This window comes from Mustela lutreola, chromosome 8 (assembly GCF_030435805.1).
Source record: "Mustela lutreola isolate mMusLut2 chromosome 8, mMusLut2.pri, whole genome shotgun sequence".
NCBI lineage: Eukaryota > Metazoa > Chordata > Mammalia > Carnivora > Mustelidae > Mustela > Mustela lutreola.
In genome coordinates, this window is record NC_081297.1 from 125,896,130 (window position 1) to 125,916,651 (window position 20,522).

At 45.7% G+C, this 20,522-nt stretch overlaps 1 long non-coding RNA gene across 1 annotated transcript in view; it reads right to left on the reverse strand.

Annotated features, from left to right (window-relative positions):
* LOC131839274 (uncharacterized) overlaps nt 1-20,522 on the reverse strand; it is a 61,022-nt gene that overhangs the window by 5,293 nt on the left and 35,207 nt on the right. The gene's annotated exons all lie outside the window — the stretch shown is intronic.

A 20,522-nucleotide genomic window follows, 5' to 3' on the forward strand; every position in this document is an offset into this window, starting at 1 on the left:
CCCCTCCCCCCTGCCTGGACCAGTAGCTTCAGCATCACCTAAAATGCAGAATTTCAGGCTCCTCCTCAGGATCTGAGTTAGAAACTGCTTTAACACAGGATCCCCAGGTGGGCTATATGTACATTTGCATCCCTTTCTTCAGTCTGAGAAGCACTCAGCTAGCCTGCAGATGGTTAGTGGTGGTTTTCAATCTGAAAATCAGAATTGTGTTGGCTATTCACAGGATGGGTGCCTGCGTAGTGTTTAAAACCAGCAGCAAATGGAGACCAGCCCTGAAAATTCCCTGAGCAGACAAGACCTGTTCAGTCATTCAAACGAAGCTTAATTTAACTTATTTTGTAAGGCTAACTTGACCTGAGACATGTCTGGCTTGTTTCTGGAAATCATTAGCAAAACTTAAACTATTTCCCAGACTTGATAACAAGTAACCGCTGTTCAATTCATTTAAGAAAATCCTGGAACATGCCTGGATGGCTCAGTCAGTTAAGCATCTGACTTTGGCTCAGGTCAGGATCTCAGCCTCCTGGGATTAAGCACACACACACACACACACCCCCACCCTTGTAGTTGGGCTCTGCATTCAAGGGGGAGTCTGCTTCTCCCCTTCCCTCTGCCTCTGCCCCTCCCCTGCTCCTGAGCCCTCTCTCAAATAAATAAAAATAAAAGAAAATATTGGAGCACAAGGGTGACTCAGTCAGTTGAGCATCTGACTCTTGATTTCGGCTCAGGTCATGATCTCAGGGTCGTGGGATGGAGCCCCACATCAGGCTCCACATTCAGCAGAGTCTCCTTGTCCCTCTCCCTCTGCTCTCCCTCCAGCCCTTGCACGGTACCCGCTCTCTCTAATAAATAAATAAATAAATAGGGGCTCCTGGATGGCTCAGATGATGAAGCATCTGCCTTCGGCTCAGGTCATGATTTGGGGGTCCTGGCATTGAGCCCTGCATCAGGCTCCCTGCTCTGTGCGGAGCCTGCTTCTCCCTCTCCCTCTGCCTCTACCCTTGACTCATGCTTGTGTGCTCTCTCAAATAAATAAAATTTAAAAGAAAAGAAAAGAAAAGAAAACTCTAGTATTATAACCAATCACTGTGAAGAATAAAGTCATTGCTTTCTCACTATATAAGCTGCTTTATAACAATAGCCCCCTGGGCCTCACTCCATGCTTTGGTTTCAGTGCTCCCGGTTTGCAAACTGTCTTTTTGGTGTGGGCACAACAAACTTTTACCAGTTATCACTTCGGTGATTCACTGGTTTTGCTTCTGTTATTTCTGAACTTTTGACAGGAGTGTGCGCACCGCTGGAGGGCTGAGAGTGGGGGAAGAAAGTCAGTCGAGATGCTATGACCAGAAGAACAGGGAATGGATGATGGGTAAGCAAACCGAAAGATATTCCTAGAAGTGATTAGTTGTGTGGGATGAGCAGCTGACCCACACCAGGTCTGAGAGGCTCATCTGTGGGACTTCTGCTGTATCTTCAGAGAAGGGGGCGCTCTTGGTTCTCAGGTTACATAAAGTTGCTGAAAAAACAGAGATGCGGAGCTTCCAGGGCCACTGCTTGTGGCGCCTGGGTGGCTCAGTGGGTTAAGCCTCTGCATTTGGCTCAGGGTCCTGGGATCGAGCCGCACATCAGGCTTTCTGCTCAGCAGGGAGCCTGCTCCCCCGCCTGCCTCTCTGCCTACTTGTGATCTCTGTCAAATAAATAAATAAAAATCTTAAAAAAAAAAAAAAAAAAAGGAAAAGGCCGTCCTGAGAACAAAGCAAACTCCAAGCAAACACAGCGTTCAGAAGCGGAGAGAGACCACCTCCTCATGACTTCAGCTGTGCCCTGTACATAGCCACCAATTCCAGGGGGCTGCCTCACACTGTTTCCTAACACAATGTGGGTGCGCCCCCTGGAGTTGTACGACAACACCACAGCCCCTCTTGGAGGCACGTATGCCTGGTCCAAATTTGACTCTAGACTTGAGTTATACGTGCCAATAAATTTTTTCACCTTAAATTTTTTTTTTCTATTTAAGACAGTTTGACGTAGACTTTTCTGTGATTTGTAATTGCCAATACCCATGGATGACCTTTCAAAACACTTGGGTTCATATCAAACCCTAAACCTCCTTCCCTACAACAGATGGGCTCTGAGGCAGCCTAGATGGGGATGGAGACGGGGCAAAGCAGGCAGGGGTATGCATTCAGGGAAGCTGTATGGGAATAAATCGTGGCTAGGAGGGCAACTTGGCGATTTTTATAAATACTAAAAGGATATACCATTTGGCCTAGTAATTTTACTTCTGCAAACCGATTCAATAGGTAAATCAGCACATGTGCCAAAGATGTATGTTCTAGGATACTCAGTTAAGTATTGTTGGGATGGCAAGATTGTATAGCCAAAATGTCCAATAACAAGAGACTAATAATGATCCAGCTAAGCAATAGAACAAACATTCTTTAGCTATTAAGAAAGAATGTGGCAGCTGTGCATGTCCTATCCTGGAACAATTCCTAAGATCAATGAAAACCAGTATGGAAGGGAATGAAATGTATAGTACGCTACCATCATGTAAAGAGGACAGTTCACTAAATACATGTGTACTATATATGTACATATACATAAGTCTATATATACAGTATGCATAAGCATTTATATACATGCATTTTTAAGTAAACTCTACTCCCAACATGGGGCTTGAACTCACGACCCCACGATCCAGAGTCACAGCTCTACTGACTAAGCCAGCTGGGCGCCTCTATATGTGAATAGAATCTCTTTACAGGAACAGACAGAAAGGCAACAGTTGTTTCTGGGGAGGGGATGGAACTGAGAAACAGATCTACTTTATATCCTTTAGATTTGCCAACTAGCATATGTGTCCATTACATACTCAAGGCCTTGACCTATCTGGAACTTTCCCCTCCTTCTTTCTTCAGACCTCCTGGCCTGGGGAGGATGAAGATGCATGTCCCAGGCAAGCAACCTGGAGACAAAGCGATGAACAGCCTCATCGTCTGGAATAAGCCCAGAAGCTGATCACATTACAGCTTCTCAAAAGCTCTTTAAAAACCACCGGAAGAACCCAATGTAATCAGCAAAGATGGAGCAGCAGGAGGGGGAAGAGGAAGAGGAATTCTTTTCCCTGGCAGCAGAAGGCTCCAGAGACCGGGCCCTTAGAAGCCCTGCCTTTCTTCCTTTCTTTTTTTTTTTTTCAAGTAAGCAAAGAGGTAGGCAGAGAGAGAGAGAGAAAGGGAAGTAGGCTCCCCGCTGAGCAGAGAGCCCAATGCGGGGCTCCATCCCAGGACCCTGAGATCATAACCTGAGCCGAAGGCAGAGGCTCTAACCCTCTGAGCCACCCAGGTGCCCCAGAACCCCTGCCTTTCTGTGCGCAGCCTGGGGCCATAAAGGCTCCCAGCTGCCACCCACCAAAGCTGTCCTGCTGGTGATTTCCTTCCCTCACGGGGCCTGAATCCTCTCCTGCCGCTGGCCTGTCCTACTGGCTATTTGGAATTACAGGAATCCCCTGCTTTTTGAAAATTCATGTTATGCCACTTTGCTTTCACAAAAGACCTACACTCGTACCTGCTTTTGATAACCAGCAGAAATCTAGAGGATTTTTTTCACTTTTAAGAGAAAAGGCAAAAACAGGAAATAGTGGTGTTTGTTTTGCTGCTAGGCGTTGGAGAGGTAGCATGCACCTGAGCGGTGAGAACAGCGCCCCCCCAGCTTCCTTCCCTGGGAGCTCACTCTGCATCAGGCTCCACAGCTCTGAACTGTGTCTGTGAGCATCTGTGCTTTATTCTGATTTGCATATCCATTAACAAGATGGGTTCTAAGGTATCGGAAAAGCTTTAGAGGGGTTCTTTTTGAGATCCAGGAATGCGAAAAAATGTTTCCCATATAAACCAACGGCAATGGCTTCTTTGCTTTACATCACTTTGGCTTATGAAAGGTTTCCTAGGAGACCTTTTGCACAGCAGAGGAAACCTGTATGGAGCCCTCCTTCAGAGCACCACCGCTTAATTTCTGAAGATCTTCCCTTCTAACATGTGTGCAGCTGGAGACGTTCAAGGCTTCAAGCACAATTAAAATGAAAAGCGGATGCAAGTCTGCGTGTTGATTCCGAAGCTCTGACTCTCCCAGTGACCCGAGGCAGAGACGGTCGCTGCGGTGAGTCTGGGATGCTCTGCAGTTGTCACCATGTGCTAAGTGACAGTGACACACAAATGCAAGAACACACCCGTGACCTGAGACGCACAGCCAAGTCCACCCACAGCGACAGCTGCTGTTGGGGAAGCTCTGGGACTGGCATTTGAGTTTGCCTTCATTCTACTGCTTTAAAATGTGCAGCCCAAGCATGATGAGGCTCTGGTTTCCATTAAGCTATAAATCACCCACAAGTTAACCTCTGCTGCCCTGATTCTGCTTTGATTTGTCTGCGTTGTCTGATGTTTTAGACAATAGTTCAGATCCCAACTTTGGGAAACAGATATTCATTCTCCTCCTCCTTCTCCCCAGCAAATTCTGTCCCCTCTCACGACCCCAAATTACATATTTTACTGGTTACTAGAGTACTAGTTGGTAGCCTTCCCAAACTGGTGTGTGTTTATTCATGTATACGTACGGGGCAGCAGGGGAGCGGGAGGGGAAGGGGGCACACGTTTGCCATCAGAAAACACAGAATGCTGTTAAAACAAGGTCTCTAACCAACACTCAGACTTTGCCTCTGGTACTTTTCCAGGCCTCAGACTTCTCATCTGCCCATCCTCCCTGGGGAAGTAGACAGATGCTCTCAAGGGTTTCCTTCACTGCACTGTCAATCAGTACTTGCCCCAAAAGCACCCAAAAAGGAGGGGTAGCATCTAACACATCTGTAAGTTGTGTTATTGTTGTTTTGATTATTTCTGTCGGACTTGAGTGTGTGTGTTCTGATCTTTCCACAATGCCTATCTTCAGAAATGCTTAGCCAACACTCATTGAACTGAGTAAACTTGCCCCTCTTCCAGATGTTTATAGGACCAGGTGTGTGTTCAACTTAAACATCAAAATAAATAAATAAAGTGCAAGGTGAAATTTTGCAGAACACACAATTTAAATGTCTCTAAAATGGTGCTCGGTTAGGCAGCACATATACTAAATGTCATCAAAACAGACTAAAGTTTATTATTTATTATTATTTATTGGTGAGCTCAGAGGAAAATGCTTTTTTTTTTTTTTTTTTTTTTTTCATTTTGGGGAGTTTAAAAAACTACATGGGCAGTTCTGGTTTAAAAGAACTGGCTAGGGACCTCTTAATTTGGGGCAGATGACAACACGAGCCCAGAGAGCCACACGCTGTGCACGCCTTGGGTTTCTGGAGAAACAGCTTCACCCCTGCTTCAGTGTGAGCCTTCCTCATCCCTGTACAGGAAAGATGCAAAGTCACACCAGGGTCTGGATGTCCCATCTGTCCAGAGATTTCTTCACACACATTAGTCTTGGCAGCCACAGACAGAATTTGACCCTGTTCACTTCACACGTGGTCAGTTAGCATGTGCTTGGATGACGGACAATCCTAACCGAAAAATGTCTTGAACAGCCTGTGAGCAAGTCTGAGTCACTGTTAAACCTCCAGCACCAATACCAATGCTTGGCATATAATAAGTACTCAATAAAAGTTGGTTGCATGATCATATGATCTCTCTGATAGGAGGAATTTGAGAGGCAGAGTGGGGAGTTTGGGGGATAAGGAAGGAAAAAATGAAACAAGATGGGATTGGGAGGAAGACAAACCATAAGAGACTCTTAATCTCACAAAACAAACTGAGGGTTGCGGGGGCGGGGGGCAGGGTAGGGATAGGGTAGCTGGGGGATGGACACTGGGGAGGCTATGTGCTATGGTGAGTGCTGTGATTTGTGTAAGACTGATGATCCACAGACCTGTGCCCCTGGGGCAAATAATACATTATATGTTAATAAAAATAATTTTTTAAAAAAGTTAGTTACATGAGTAAATGAAGGAAAAAGCAGAACCAAATCTTTTTTTTTTTTTTTTTTTTTTTTTAAAGGTAGGCTCTACATCCAACATGGAGCTTGAACTCATGACCCGGAGATCAAGAGTCACATGCTCTACCATGCATGCAACACTGAGCCAGCCAGGTGCCCCCAGAACTAAATCCTTTTAAGGAATCTGTTCAACTAAATCTGCAGCAACATCAATTTTCATCTCAAGAAATGAGTTTTAAAAGTTCATCGTGGGTAGGGGCTGGGACATCCTGGCTGGTAATTCCTTACGTGTGTACGGTACTTAATCATCCTTTTATTCCCATCACCTTATGTAACCCTCTATGCATGTGATGTTTATATAGTGTAGGTTAAACAGATACTGGTAACGTCATCTTACAGATGAGGAAACTAAGGCACAGAAATTGTGATTTATTTCATACCTTTACATTGAACAGCAGGGTACAAGCTCTTATGTTTCTACCTCACCAGGGCAGAGAAAGCTGCAGCTACTGCTGTTTATCTTTTAAAACTAAACAACACACACACATCCTCTCAAACAAGCATACCCTGCTCTGAACATCTTCCTTCATCTGTCTCTGTGCTGCCTCAGTGTTCCCACACAGGAAATCCACTGACCTTGGAGGCAGGCAAACCTGGGATTATGTCCCCACTAACATCTATGTGACTGTGGACAAATAACCCTCTATAGCTTGGCTTCCTCATGGGGCTGATGGGAGTAATAATACTGACTGCCAGGGGTTATCCTATGGCGTCAATGAGATCGTACAGGTCAAGAGCTTAAATACTAAATCTGACACAAAGTCAACATCCATTGAATGACAGCTCTCATCACATAGAGGGCAACATGCAGGGGGGAGGAGATCACCTGGGACTGTGAGCTTGAACTGAGGGTTACACAGCCTCATTTGTAGTTACCACTTGGCTCATAGTTTTGGATTCGATTCTCCACTGAAAGGGTTTGGGATCACTGAGAACAGGCTGTAGAGACCAAGAAGCTAGCCACGTACTGAGATCTTCACATCTGTAAACAAAGCCTGTGTGTGGGCATGTGCACATATATATCCACACTTAGACACAGTGGAGGGGCGCACTTTCACACATTAAAGCAAACTTCAAGATACGTAACTAAAAGTCACAGAATTAATGGACTTTTTTTTTTTCACTGCAAACAACACAAAATTCATTCTGATAGGACTCTAGACCTACTACAGGTAAAATTCCATTCCCTGAAAGGACCAACACAGTAAATATATGAACAATTTTCTTTAAGTCCACAGTTAGTTCTGACCCCCCAGCTGCAACATAATACCAGAGTGACTGAAAGCTGTCCAACGTGTTTCGCAGGCTCCAGGGACACCGATAGTGCTGGTTAACAATAACCAACCATCCTTTAAAAAAAAAAATGGAAGCCACTAATAGAATGTATCAGTGAGCGAACTGATCGCTCACAACTAATTCCATAATGAGCACAGAGTCTGGAGTTGGACTGTCTGCATTTAAGTGCAGATTGTACCACTCTTTACTGTGTGATTTCCAGTAAAAAACTGAGTCTCTCTGTGCTTCGGTTTTCTACTTATAAAAGGGGAACAAGTGGGGCACTTGGGTGGCTCCGGTGGTTAAATGTCTGACTCCAGGTCAGGTAATGATCACAGGGTCCTGGGATCGAGCCCTGCGTTGGGCTCTGCTCTCAGCAGAGTCTGCTTGAGGATTCTTTCTCTCCCTCTCTGCCCCACCTCCTGCTAGCTCTCTTTCTCTCAAATAAATAAATAAAATCATAAAAAAGGGAGGTGGGGGAGCAAGAGTACATACTACAAAGGTCTGCTGTGACTACTGAATAAGGTAGCTGATATAAAACTTTTAGAAAGGCACTTAACACTGCCCATACCTCAGTGAACAGTACATATGATTACTGTGCACATACCCGAAACATGCCCATTTAACAAATACTTAATGCTCTAATCCTAGATCTCTCCTACCTCAATGCCCACCTTCAGTATTTCCACCCAGACAACAATGATGTGAAAACTGATTTAGCTTACCTTCCCCGCTCCCAGAGTCCTGCTACTAGGACTGACACAGAGTGGTTACTCTGAAAGTATCTGATAAGAGAATGAAATGATAACAGTATTTTAAAGCATTTTGAAAACATGTCACGAAAAGCATGCTACTCACTGTGATCCTCAAGGGTAAGGGAGAAAGAGGAGGTATTCTCAGTTTAGATGGTCTCTCTCCCATGGAATAAAAGGGAAATGAAGAACAGCAGAAGCTGAAGGTGCCCTGGAATTACACTGTGTCAATTTCCCAGCATGACAGTAACAGAAAACTAGATCATGGAGTCAAGGATGGTCCCTATTCATCCACTGCATTCTTTTAAAAAACAAACCCCTCTCTCATACAAATGCTTTGTCTTGAGCTACTAAGAATTCACATGAGGGGCCCCTGGGTGGCTCAGTCAGTTAAGCGTCTGCCTTTGGCTCAGATCATGATCTCATGTTCCCGGGATCCAGCCCAGCGTCAGGCTCCCTGCTCAATGGGGAGCCTGCTTCTCCCCCGGCCGCCATCTACTCCTGCTCTCTCTCTCTCAAATAAATAAATAAAACCTTTTTAAAAAAGAATTCACATGATATAAAAATCACAGAAAAGCAGTAGGAATAACAATGCCTTTCCAAGCTTTCACCAACATTTGGCCCTCCAAACAGTAGGACACAGAGAGCACTGGATTTCCAGCAGATTTTATAGTTGCTGTCTGACAGCAAAACCCTGTGGAGGAGGTTAGGGCTGATGCCTCCCATGGGTAGCCTATGCCAGGAAAGATTCACAAGCAGAAGAGTGAGAACTGCCCGAGAGTTACAATTAAAGCTCTGATCGGAGCACACAGAAACTCCAGGCTTCAGACAGTATTCCCCACAAAAAGCTGAAACTACCCCCCAGTGTGGGGAGGCTGCACTGGTACAAAAGCAAAGGCTTTTGTTCGCTTTAAGAGAAAAAAAAAATCATCAACTGCTCCAATATAAGATTAAATGGCAAAATATCCCCGACATATTAAGCTCCCACCCAAACACAAAGTTGCAGACCAACATAAGTAATGAGTTCGTTTAATTAAATAAAACCAAAACCAAACCTTCATTACCTACTTTTGCTCTGTGATTTATACATAAAAAACTTCTGGAAAAAATACTGTTGAATTGCAAATACTGATGACCACTGGAAAGTTAAGTAGAGACTTTTACTATTATTTAAACTTTCATCAAAGAAAAAAAGATTAACGAACCCTTATGTACCATTACTCAGCTTCAGGAATCATCAATTCATGACCAATTTTGCTTCATCAATACCCCGCAACCTCACACTTCCTCTCTTCTGTATTATTTCGGAGCAAATCTCTGATACCACACTATTTCATCTGTAAATATTTCAGTACGTATTGCTAATAGACAAAAACTCTTCTTTAATATCATAAAAGCAATGCCATTATTATATCTAAAAAATCAACAATGGCACCCTCATGTTTCAAATGTCCAGTGCTTAAATTTCTTATGAATCTTAAGCTTTTTAAAATAAATTTGTTTGAATCAGTTTTCACATAAGGTCCACCTATAATGACTGAATGGTATCTATCCTTAAGTATCTCCTATCAGTCTCCTTCCATCTTACTTTTTCTTGCAATTTATTTGTTACATCTTGAGTTTTATATGTCTATTAACATAAAACTGACCTCAAATATTTTTTTTTAGTAAGTCAGGAAAGAGGTGGGGAGGGCTGATAGCACAGCACTGGGTTCCTTCACTCCTCAGAACACAGAAAAGTTGGCAGTGGCAAAAGGTGCAGCTTCATGAGACGGGTCTTTCCCTGTCCTCTGAAGAGCAGTCAGGCGAGAGCGTACCAATATATAAAGACTGTTTAAAAAGCAAACTCACAAAACCAGTGAACTCTCGGCGGTATAGCAACAAAGACGGTGATGCAAGAAGTCATCAGCAGCCCCACCAGACTTCCACGTGCACCAACAGGTGAATCAGCTTAGTTCATGTAAGTGGGTCTTGGTTTAGCCCTAGTAAGAATGTCTACTTTCTGATAAGTAATTTCTAGGCAATGTAGATGCTAATGATTGCATCTTAATAGACTTTTTTGGTAGTTTTTCATTACAAAAGTAATCCATGCTAACTACACATGATAGAGCAAATACAGCTAGATAATAGATCAAATGAAATTTGTAACGCCACCAGCCCAAAATAACCACCATACTGATCAGTAAGGAAACTTTTGGTTCTAAGTCAGAAAAGACCTAAATCAAACTGACTTAAATATAAAGGGGAATGTACATAGTTGGAAAGTGGAGTAGGTTTGGCTCCAGGCAAAGTGTAATCCAGCAGCTAGGTGATGTCACCAGAGCCTGATTTTCTCTCTTACCTTGTTTTTCTTAGTATCAGTTCATTCTGAAACTAGCCTTATCATAGTTGCATGACAGCTACTTCCTACAGCTCCCGAACCACAAATTTCTCAAGTCAAGTAAGAGAAAGAATATGTCTTTGTCCCAGGCTTCTCCGTGACAATCCTGAAATAACACTCTCATTGGTGCAGGTTGGGTCATGTGGCTGCTTTTTAACTTCATGGAGCCAAGAGGGATATAATGTATGAAATTAGCTTAGCCTAACATACATGCTCCCCTTCATGATCAAGGTATAATCAGCCTCCCTAGAAACACGGGAGATTCCTACATGGACATGGGGGCTATGAGGAAGACAGAAGGGAGAAATCATGTTGGAGAAACAGCTAATAGGTGTTCAGAGCCATCACTGTTTTTGTAGTTGTGCTGTGACTCTGTTTTTCTTTTTCTTTAAGATTTTATTCATTTATTTGAGAGCAACAGAAAACCCACAAGTGGGGGGAGGAGCAAGCCCAACTCCCCACTGAGTCGGGAGCCTGATGTGGGGCTCAATCCCAGAGCCCTGAGACCAAGATCTGAACCTAAGTAGGACGTTTAACTGAATAAGCCACCCAGGTGCCCCCATGACTCCGTTTTTCAATGTGGACGATGCTGCCAATGCTGAGATTAATTTCTAATATGCAGAAGGTTGGGGAGGGGGTATTTGCAATAGTCAAGGCACAAGATGATGCTTCACATTTGGTAGGTACCAAAAACATCTGTTGAGTTGAATATAAACTAGCGTCGAAGGGTTAAAGGCAGAATGCCCGAAGATGCTTTCCAGAGTACAAGACCAAGAAAAGTAAACTTCCAAACGCAGTCACTCTACCTGTGTTAAAATGCATGGCCCTTATTTACACAAATATTTGAATTTCTTGGTTGCCTATGCAAACAAGTAGCATTCCGTTGTTCAAATATTTGTCATGGTTTCTTTCCTTAGAACAGAAGTCAAAGAATCATAACAATCCAGGTCTCTCCCACTTTGGGAGGGAAGAGGGTGAATAACCTTTTACAGAACAAAGTCCTACCATGCACCCTAATACCACATGAAACACAAGCTGGGCGGGGCCTGCTCTGGTAAGAATGGACAGAGCGTGAGTTCCCTGCGTGGATCTCGGCTGGATTCCACTTCATACCAGTGCCCCCTCCTCCCCGTCAGCCACACTACGTCTAGCAAGGGAGTGGGGCGTCTCACAAGCTATAATGTCACTCTGAATTCAATTCCTGACGCTAAAACCATTTCCTACTATTGAGCAAAAGTCTGATCCCCTGTAAGGTCTACTCAGTGGTCCAAAACACCCTTCCACAAGCTGGTATTTCATCTATCTTAGGAGGGATCCCATCCGGCTCAGCTGTCCAGCCTTCTCTGGGGCAATGTCCTCAGTTCTTCCCCTGTGGCTCACTGGTCATGATCTCTGGTCCTTTTATCATCCTGCTCCTCTTCCACCTCTGTTGAGGCTTTAGGAATATGCCCTTGAGGGCACCTGGGTGGCTCAGTCATTTTAAGCATCTGCCTTCAGCTTAGGTCATGATCCCAGGTCCTGGGATCGAGCCACACATGGTGGGTTCCCTGCTCAGCGGGGAATCTGTTTCTCCCTCCGCCTGCTGCTCTCACTGCCTGGGCATGCTCGCACATGCTCTGTCAAATAAACAAAAATCTTAAAAATATATAAATATGCCCTTGACCCAGGATGGGTACCAATTACTCAGTGTCTGTGGAATTTACTTCTCAAGTGCCTTCTAACCACACGTGCACTTGCTATCTGTCATTCAACCCTGTTAGTATGTTTCAGTATTTGTCTCAGCAGCACGAGACAGTACTCATGCCGTACTCGATCTGTTGCTCTACTCTTGAACCCGAAGTATCTTCTTTCCTCCACACTGCGTTCTCCTCAGACGAATTCCTGGCAAACGTCTTGTGCCTGTGATCTGCTCCAGCCGTGATGCCCGGGCTGACACTGCCACTCTTCCCAGCTCAGCCCAAAGGCCCTGAAAGGACGGGTCCGCTCTCATCTGTTCATCTCCTGACGTGGACTGCAGCTTCAGATGTGCCTTGATCAGCTCAGAGTTCAGGGCACCCATTCTTCAATGCAGTGCTTCTTTTCAAGCAGCTGTGGGTTTTTCAGGGGCTTCCCTTCTCTGCTGGTTCATGTCAAGCTCAAAGTTGAGGGTCAGTCTCCACTAGGCACAGCCCTACCCAGCTGTCTCCAGAAAGCTGGCCACCTGCAGATTAATTGAGGGCCCTGAGCCAGTGACAACCAGGATTGGTAATATAGACAATGGCTCTCAATGAGGATTGCGTATTCAAATCATCTAAAGGCCTTTAAGAACTGTCAACGTCTTGTTCTAACTCCAGAGATTCTAATTCAATTGATCTGGTTATCCCTTTAAAAATCAGTCTGTTTGTTTGAAAAAAAGCTCCTGAAGTGGGGCACCCAGGTGGTTGAGTCCATGAAGCATCTGCCTTAGGCTCAAGTCATGATCTCAGGGTCCCCAGATCCAGCCCCATGTCAGGCTCGAGCAGGGAGCCTGCTTTTCCTTCTGCCTCTGCCCCTCCTCCCCAACCCTCAACCCAGCTTGTGAGTGCTCTTTCTCTCTCTCTCTCTCAATGAAAGTCTTTAAAAAAAACCCTGAAGTGATTGATCGTCATGTACAGACAGAATCCAGAGTCTCTGCCCAACATCCCTAACTGCTTCCCATCTGGAAATAGAGCATAAGGTGCCCCACAGAACTTCCACCATACAACTCAGGAACTGTCATAAGATTTCACAAACCACATTTAATTCTCCCAATGATCATAGAATACAGATTTTATTACTATCCCCACTGAAAAGATGTCTAAAAAACAAGCCTCAGAAATGTCAAGTAAACTGTCCCAAGAACACGCAGGAAGAAAGAAGTGGATAGAGAATGTGTTGGCAGAGTCCAAAGACAGCATCCCTAAGCCTGGTACTGCTTTCAGTGTAGTCCCCCTCCTTGGCCTGGTTGAAGGGCTTAGCACTTCCTCCCAGACCCCTGAGAGCTGGGCTCCCCTCAGTCCTTACAGGGAACTGGAATCTAATCTTGACCCTCTATTTACTTCCTACCAGCCCTTCTCATTTATTGTCTCTGATACCAACTTTCTTCACCTTGATGGAGCTCTGGCCATTATGGCTTGGACACCTCAAAATCCTGTCACAGGCTACTCCCTTGGGTACACATTCCTCTGGCCACTGACCTTCTGTCCCTGGCTCCAATCCAATCTATCATTTTCCCAGACTCTGCCCAAAATCAGTCCCAGTTTACTCGCAGCAGTACACATGCTGCGTGACAAGGACCAGTCAATTACAGATCAATCGAATCCCTCTGATTTTTTTTTTCCCATATGAACTGCCATGAAGCTGTTTCTCATTTTACCCAATGTTGCAGGGAAAGGAAATGATAACTTCCAATCTGTGGGACATCTTTCATTTGAGTATTAAACCATCACCAGCATTTATAGCTATTTTAATGCTTTAAAATTTCCCCCAGGAAAGATCACACCCTGTCCCTCTTGTATTTGGAGAGGCTGCCATACCTGACTCACCCAACAGGCATACTGCCGAGATGATTTGTCCAAGCCAAGGATCAGTCCTTTTTCTATAAAGGGGCAGAGAGTAAGTATTTCAGGTTTTGCGGGCAAGACTATCCTTTGCAAGGGACTAACCAACCAGGATGCTGCAGTGGGAAAGCAGCTGCCTGCCGTATGTAAATCATGGGTGCCCCTCCCATGCCATATGTAAATGATAGGTGCCCCTCTCATGCTATACGTAAATGAGTGGGTGTGGCCTGTGCCAATAAGACTTGAAACACAGGTGACAAGTGACAGAGCAGTAGTTGCCAAGCCCTGGTCTAAGCCAATGTGGTAGTTCCATTTCCTCAGCAGGTGGCTGGTTTACAAATGGGCCTGTGGCTCAATCCTGGCGCATTGGATGTAAGAAAAGTGGCTGAGGGGCTTCTAGGAAAAGATTAGTTCACATTTAAGACACAGAAGGAAGAGAAAGCCTTCCCATTTCCTTAGGACGTCAGCAGATCTGCATGTGAACCGTGGCAGCCATCTGGCTCCTGACCGAAGATGAAGCCATCAAAACCAGGAGGCCACAGCCACGAGGACCACAGAGCAGAGTGGAAACCGGACATACTGTGGCTGGAGGCAGCCCAACCTCTTGTCCTGCCCGTTATTTATTCAAGATTCTCCAGGTGCTGTACTTTTCCTCCCCAGCTCTCCGCTTCCTCTTGCTGCCTGGCGCTATATGCAAATGAGCAAACACCCATCGGTCTTACCAGGCAGAGTTCCAACTGGCCACCTGACACGAACACAATTAAAAGTGAAACATCAATTAAAATTCACAAAATCCATTTAGCTCTCTGAAAAAGCACTAAATAACTGTACACATTTGGGGCACAGATTCATCTAAACGGCTTTTCATTACTCTTCGGTTATCAAACATACGAGGCCCCACTGTAGCCTCTGTTAATTGCTTATTCAGTGTAAGCTGAATGAGCAATGAAAAATGATCCCAGGACAAAAGACAGAAAATGTGGGCTGCAAGGCCACGCTGGGTCAAGTTCAGGCAGTCAGGTAGCATGTGGGGGAGGGCAGAGCGAGAGAAGCTCCAGGAGGGCAAGGGCTGTCCAGGGTGAGTGGGTGCACAGATGCTCTGTCCTCTGAGACCTCCGCTGATAGAGTCACCTGCTCATTCCGCACAGACCTGCATGTCTACGAGGCATCTCAAGTCTGAACATGTACAAAACAGAACATACAACTTCCCCTAAATCTATTCCTCGATGTCTTCCCCCCATTTCAGTAAATGCCCCAATTGAGCATCATTCTTGATTACCTTTTTTCTCCCGTACCTCTGCAACCATGCCACCTGCAATTCCTATGGGTTCTGTACCCAAAATCCATCCATGCCTCTCCACTCTGCTGCTGTAATCCACACCTCTGTTATGCCTCTCCTGAGATTTCTGCCACCGCCTCCTACCTGGGCTCCGTACTGCCCCTCCTACCTCCCAACAACCCATTCTTTTAAAAACTAAATAAAATTCTATCACTCCCCCACTTAAAACCCTCCAATAGCTTCCCACTGCATTTTGGAATCAGAAACCTGTACTAGTTTTCTACCATTGCTGTGACAAATAATCAGCATTCAGGGAGTTAAAACAATGCACATGTCATCTCTTACAATTCTGGAGATCATAAGGTTTTTTTTGTTTGTTTGCTTTTTTTTTCCCCCTAAGATTTTATTTATTTATTTGAGAGAGGAAAAAAAAAAAAAAAACAGCTGGGGGTGGGGCAGGGAGAGGCAGAGGGCGAAGCAGACGCTGTGCTGAGCAGAGATCCCAACACAAGGTTTAATCCCAGGACCCTGGGATCATGACCTGAGCTGCAAGCAGACCCCCAACCAACTGAGCCACCCAGGCACCTGGAGATCAGAAGTCTTGAAATTAAGGTGTTGGTAGGGCTGTGCTCCTTCTGGAGGCTTCAGTGAAGAATCTTGTTTCCTTCACTTTTTGGCTTCTCAAGGCTGCCCACATTCTTTGGCTTGTGGTCCCTTCCTCATTTCTCCGACTGAGCCTCCTGCCTTCCTTTTACAAGGACCTTTGTGATGACACCGGGCACTGAGTGATCCAGGAAAACTGCCCCATCTCAAGATCTTACTCGCATCTGCCAAGTGGAAGGTACTGTGGAAGGTAACATATTTACTGGTTCTAAGAACATGACACGGCCATTGTGAGGACACCTTTATTCAGCCCACCACAAAATCAAAACCAATACAAAGAACAGCTCCACCGCATGGCCTCCCAGCCCTACAGGAGCCGGCCATGCCCAGCTCTCTCCTCTTGCCTCTCCTCTCCCTCTCCCCCTCTCTTCTATTCTTCTAGCCTGGCACTGGACTGTCCCTTCAGATGTCACACCTGCTCTCACCTCAGGTCTTCACCCTCTGCTTACCTCCACCTGGAGCACCCTTCCCACGTTCTTGAGAGCTCAAATGTCATCTGAGATCATCTCGTTGACTTATATTCTCCTTATAAACAAACAAATTCTGGGAGGAGATTCCTTGTCTGTCTCGCTCGCTGTACCATCTAGAACAGTGACTGGCACGTGTAGCAACTTAATATTTGTTGAAGGAATGAATCATAGGACTTCAAAATGGTAGTGGTTTCCCCATAACATGCCTTCATAACCCATTCCGGTTTTATAATCCGTATAGGTTTATGCAAATGCTTTTTAAACTCATCAACATGTTCACCCTGGATCAGTTCTCAGGATAAGACTAAAAAAGATAAAATGTTATAAAAACAACTGTAAAGGCTACAAAATATTGGGGTGAGGGGAACAGGACAGAGGTAGAGTGAAGGGGTAGGGCTGAGAAAAATAGGAATAATGTAACGTGTAAGGAAGATTCAGAGGGATTCATTACAGCTGACTCTTAACTCCGTAGGACTCACCATCTTGACACAGCACCCCCCCCAAAAAACTTGGCCTCTTGTGCACTGGAGATTTTCAAGTAAAAAAGAGGAAAACAATTCTTGGACACAGTGTGGTAACTGAAATTGCAGCATTTATGAGGAGTATAATATGAACTAGACCCTGTAGTGAGAGCTTTACATGAAATATCTCAGTCAACCCCCAAATACCGTTATGGAGGGGGCACTGGAAAGACTTCTCATTTCACAAGTAAGAGAAGTAGAGGTTTGGTAACTTGCTCGAAACTACAAACTGAGTATGTGTGAGGCAAGATTCGTGACTCCCAAGCCTCACGCACCAGCCCTATTGATGCTCTACCGGCCCAGCTTTCACTGATCACAAGGGATGCAGCTGAGAACTGCTCTGGAGAAGCTGTGGGATTTCAGAGTCCGAGCAGCCCTATGCTGCCTGGTGAAGCCTGGGACCCAGGAGCTGGAAGACAGTTTGTAGTTACAGAATATCAACGTGCTGCTTAGCTCCAAAGATACTACCATCTCCCAATAATTCAGGCTTCACATTTCAAAATCATTTGATTCTTCCTTCTCTGTTCTCTGTCTCCAGGGGGCCATCAAGTCCAGCCACCAATTCTTCTAATGTTTCTTTTTTTTTTTTTTTTTTTTTTTTTTTTAAAGATTTTATTTATTTATTTGACAGAGAGAAATCACAAGTAGATGGAGAGGCAGGCAGAGAGAGAGAGAAGCAGGCTCCCTGCTGAGCAGAGAGCCCGATGCGGGACTCGATCCCAGGACCCTGAGATCATGACCTGAGCCGAAGGCAGCGGCTTAACCCACTGAGCCACCCAGGCACCCCTAATGTTTCTTTTTATAATTACTGTATTCCAAAATGAAAAACACATACTTATGGTAAGATAGGCTAACATACTAAAAAAGGAGTCTCCTTCCCATTGGAGACCCCAGTGGCCCTCTTCTGAAGCCCCTTCTGGTCAGGAAATGTGCCTGCATGCACGCGCGCACACACACACACACACACACACACACACCTATGCAGAGACAGTGGCCAGATGGTCAGAGGGAGGGTCAGTGCAGGTGAGGCTCAGTGCCAGGAGACCAGCATACGGCCACTACTGTGGTTCTGGTGGGTCCTGGCAGGACATGAAGAATTCATGAAATATTTAGGGGTAAGGATCAGTCAGGTAGAGCCAGTGCTTGGACTTGAGGATGAAAGAGAGTGAAGAGTCTAGGACGGCTCCCACAACCCTGGGTTGGGGGCCTGGCATGACCATGGTTCTGTTGCACTGAAACAGGAACATGAAGGATCCGTCTGTGGGTCAGGGTCAGAGGCATTCATGGCATCCAGGAGACACAGAAGACTGACAGAAATGAGGGTCTCGAGTTCCAGAGAGAGGTTAGGCTGCAGCCCAAAGGGGCTGTTGGAGCCGTGGACAGGAGGAGCTCATTCAGCCAGAGGCAGGTGCCCATGTGGAGTGAAAGCATCACTCAGTGGGCGGAGGGGCAGAGGAAGCACCATCTTGGGTGCCATCGCCCTTGCGGGGCTACAGTGGACTTGTCCTTTCTGATCTGCCATACACCTATTTTTATCCAGAGACATATTCTGGCACTTGCTCATTTTCAGCCCTGTTTTGCCCTTCCATTATTTCATATGTCTATGTCCCGCTGTCTTGCAGCATTTGCAGTCCTTTCAAAAATTGACACTTGGCAAGTTTCATAAATAAGGGATGCAACTTTTTTGCATTTCAGCCACATTTCCTTTTTTTTTTTTTTCGAAGATTTTATTTATTTGACAGATCACAAGTAGACAGAGAGGCAGGCAGAGAGAGAGGAGCAGGCGCCCTGTTGAGCAGAGAGCTGATGCGGGGCTCGATCCCAGGACCCTGGGATCATGACCTGAACCAAAAGCAGAGGCTTTAACCCACTGAGCCACCCAGGCGCCTCTCAGCCACACTCTTAAATTAGGATCTGTAGACACTTGCAGTCAGGCTGTGTTCAGGCAACATGACAAGTGGAGGACCGACACACAAGTGCACTGTCCACTTTGCTGTCCTGGCCTCCTGCCACCACCAGGGAACTCCCCCAGCCGGCCTGGAGCCCAGCACAGACATGGATGGGGCAGAGCCGCCCCAGGGGACCTGCCGACGTGTGAATGAGAGATAATTCCTATCGTCTACCATGTGCCCCCTGGCATGTCGTGGTTGTTATGCAACATTTGTTCCTTTTATTTTTATTTGAAGTGTAATTCATACACAAATGTTTAGATCTTAAATATACCTTGAATCAATTTTGACAAATGTGTTTACTAGTGTAATCCATACCCTTCACAAGGCACAGAACACCGCCCTAACCCCAGAAAACCACCATCTGGGCCCTCTGAGTAACCCCTACCTCACCTGCAGACGCAAATTATGGACTTCAGTCACTCTGGCCTGGCCTTCTGCTAAGTTAATGAAGATCAGGGGTCAGCCATATCTAGCCCACCCCGTTTTTGTATGACTCAGGAGCTAACAATGGTTTTTACATTTCCAAACAGAGGAAAGAAAAATCAAAAGAGAAATAACACTTTGTGACATGCGAAAATTTTCTGAATTCACTTTCCGGTGCCCACAATAAAGTTTTATTGGCATGCAGCCACCTCCCTTCATTTACATATTATCTATGGCTACTTCTGCACCTACGGCCTCAGAGTTGGAGAGCTGAGGAGAGACCACGTGTCCACCTAGCCTGATGTGTTTATACCTGGCCCACTGCAGTCCGTCGATCCCCTGACTAGGGAACCTGCCTCCGTCTCCACCACACATATGGAGCCAAGCGCGGGAGCCAATGTAGAGAACCAGGTGTTCTGAGCGCTGTTTTAATTACATTCGTACAGGCCAAACATAAAACCCTTATATGTTCATGGAAAGTCTAAGGATCACCACACACAATGAAAAGTGCCTCTCATAGGCACAGCTCTCAATGAGAACACTCTAAGATTTCAAGGAAAACTAAATCAAAAGGGACAACTACAGCTTACTTGTTATGGTCCTGGGTTATTTTCATAGGAATGTCGGTCCCGCTAAGATATATGATTACCGAAACTGCAGTAGCGTAAACAGGAATGGGCCAGAATCAGAGAGAAAGGGTAGGGAGAGAACCAACACCTCATCTGTAAAAGGCAAGGAGAAAAAAGGAAATGGAGCCAGATCCTGAGAGTAGCGCTGCATTAAATGTCCAATTCAGGCCCACCTGGCTTCAAAGGCCCAGGGCCGATCAGGCATAGAAGGCCACAGAGTCCGGCAGGGGCAGGGGAGGGGGAGCCGAGCAGGCTTGGACTGGCCGCAGCAGAAGGGTGCGGGGCTGCCTCATGACCAGCGCGAGTCCTCCCCTAGAATGCAGGGTTTGCTCCCTCTTGGCTGATAAAGTGCAAGGCTGTTCCTCGGCTGGGAGCACTGAAAGCATTTGTGTGACGCTTTTAGGACTAACACCATCTGGGGATGTCCCGGAAGAGCTTGGCTGTGGCCAGCGACTCCAGCTCTAGAAGCCCGTTCCTTGACGCTCCTCCCCAGGACCTCAGCCTTCATTAATACAGATACCTCTCTTGCAGGAGTGATTTCTCCTCTAATTAAGAACCACTTGAGGGTGCCTGGGTGGCTCAGTGGGTTAG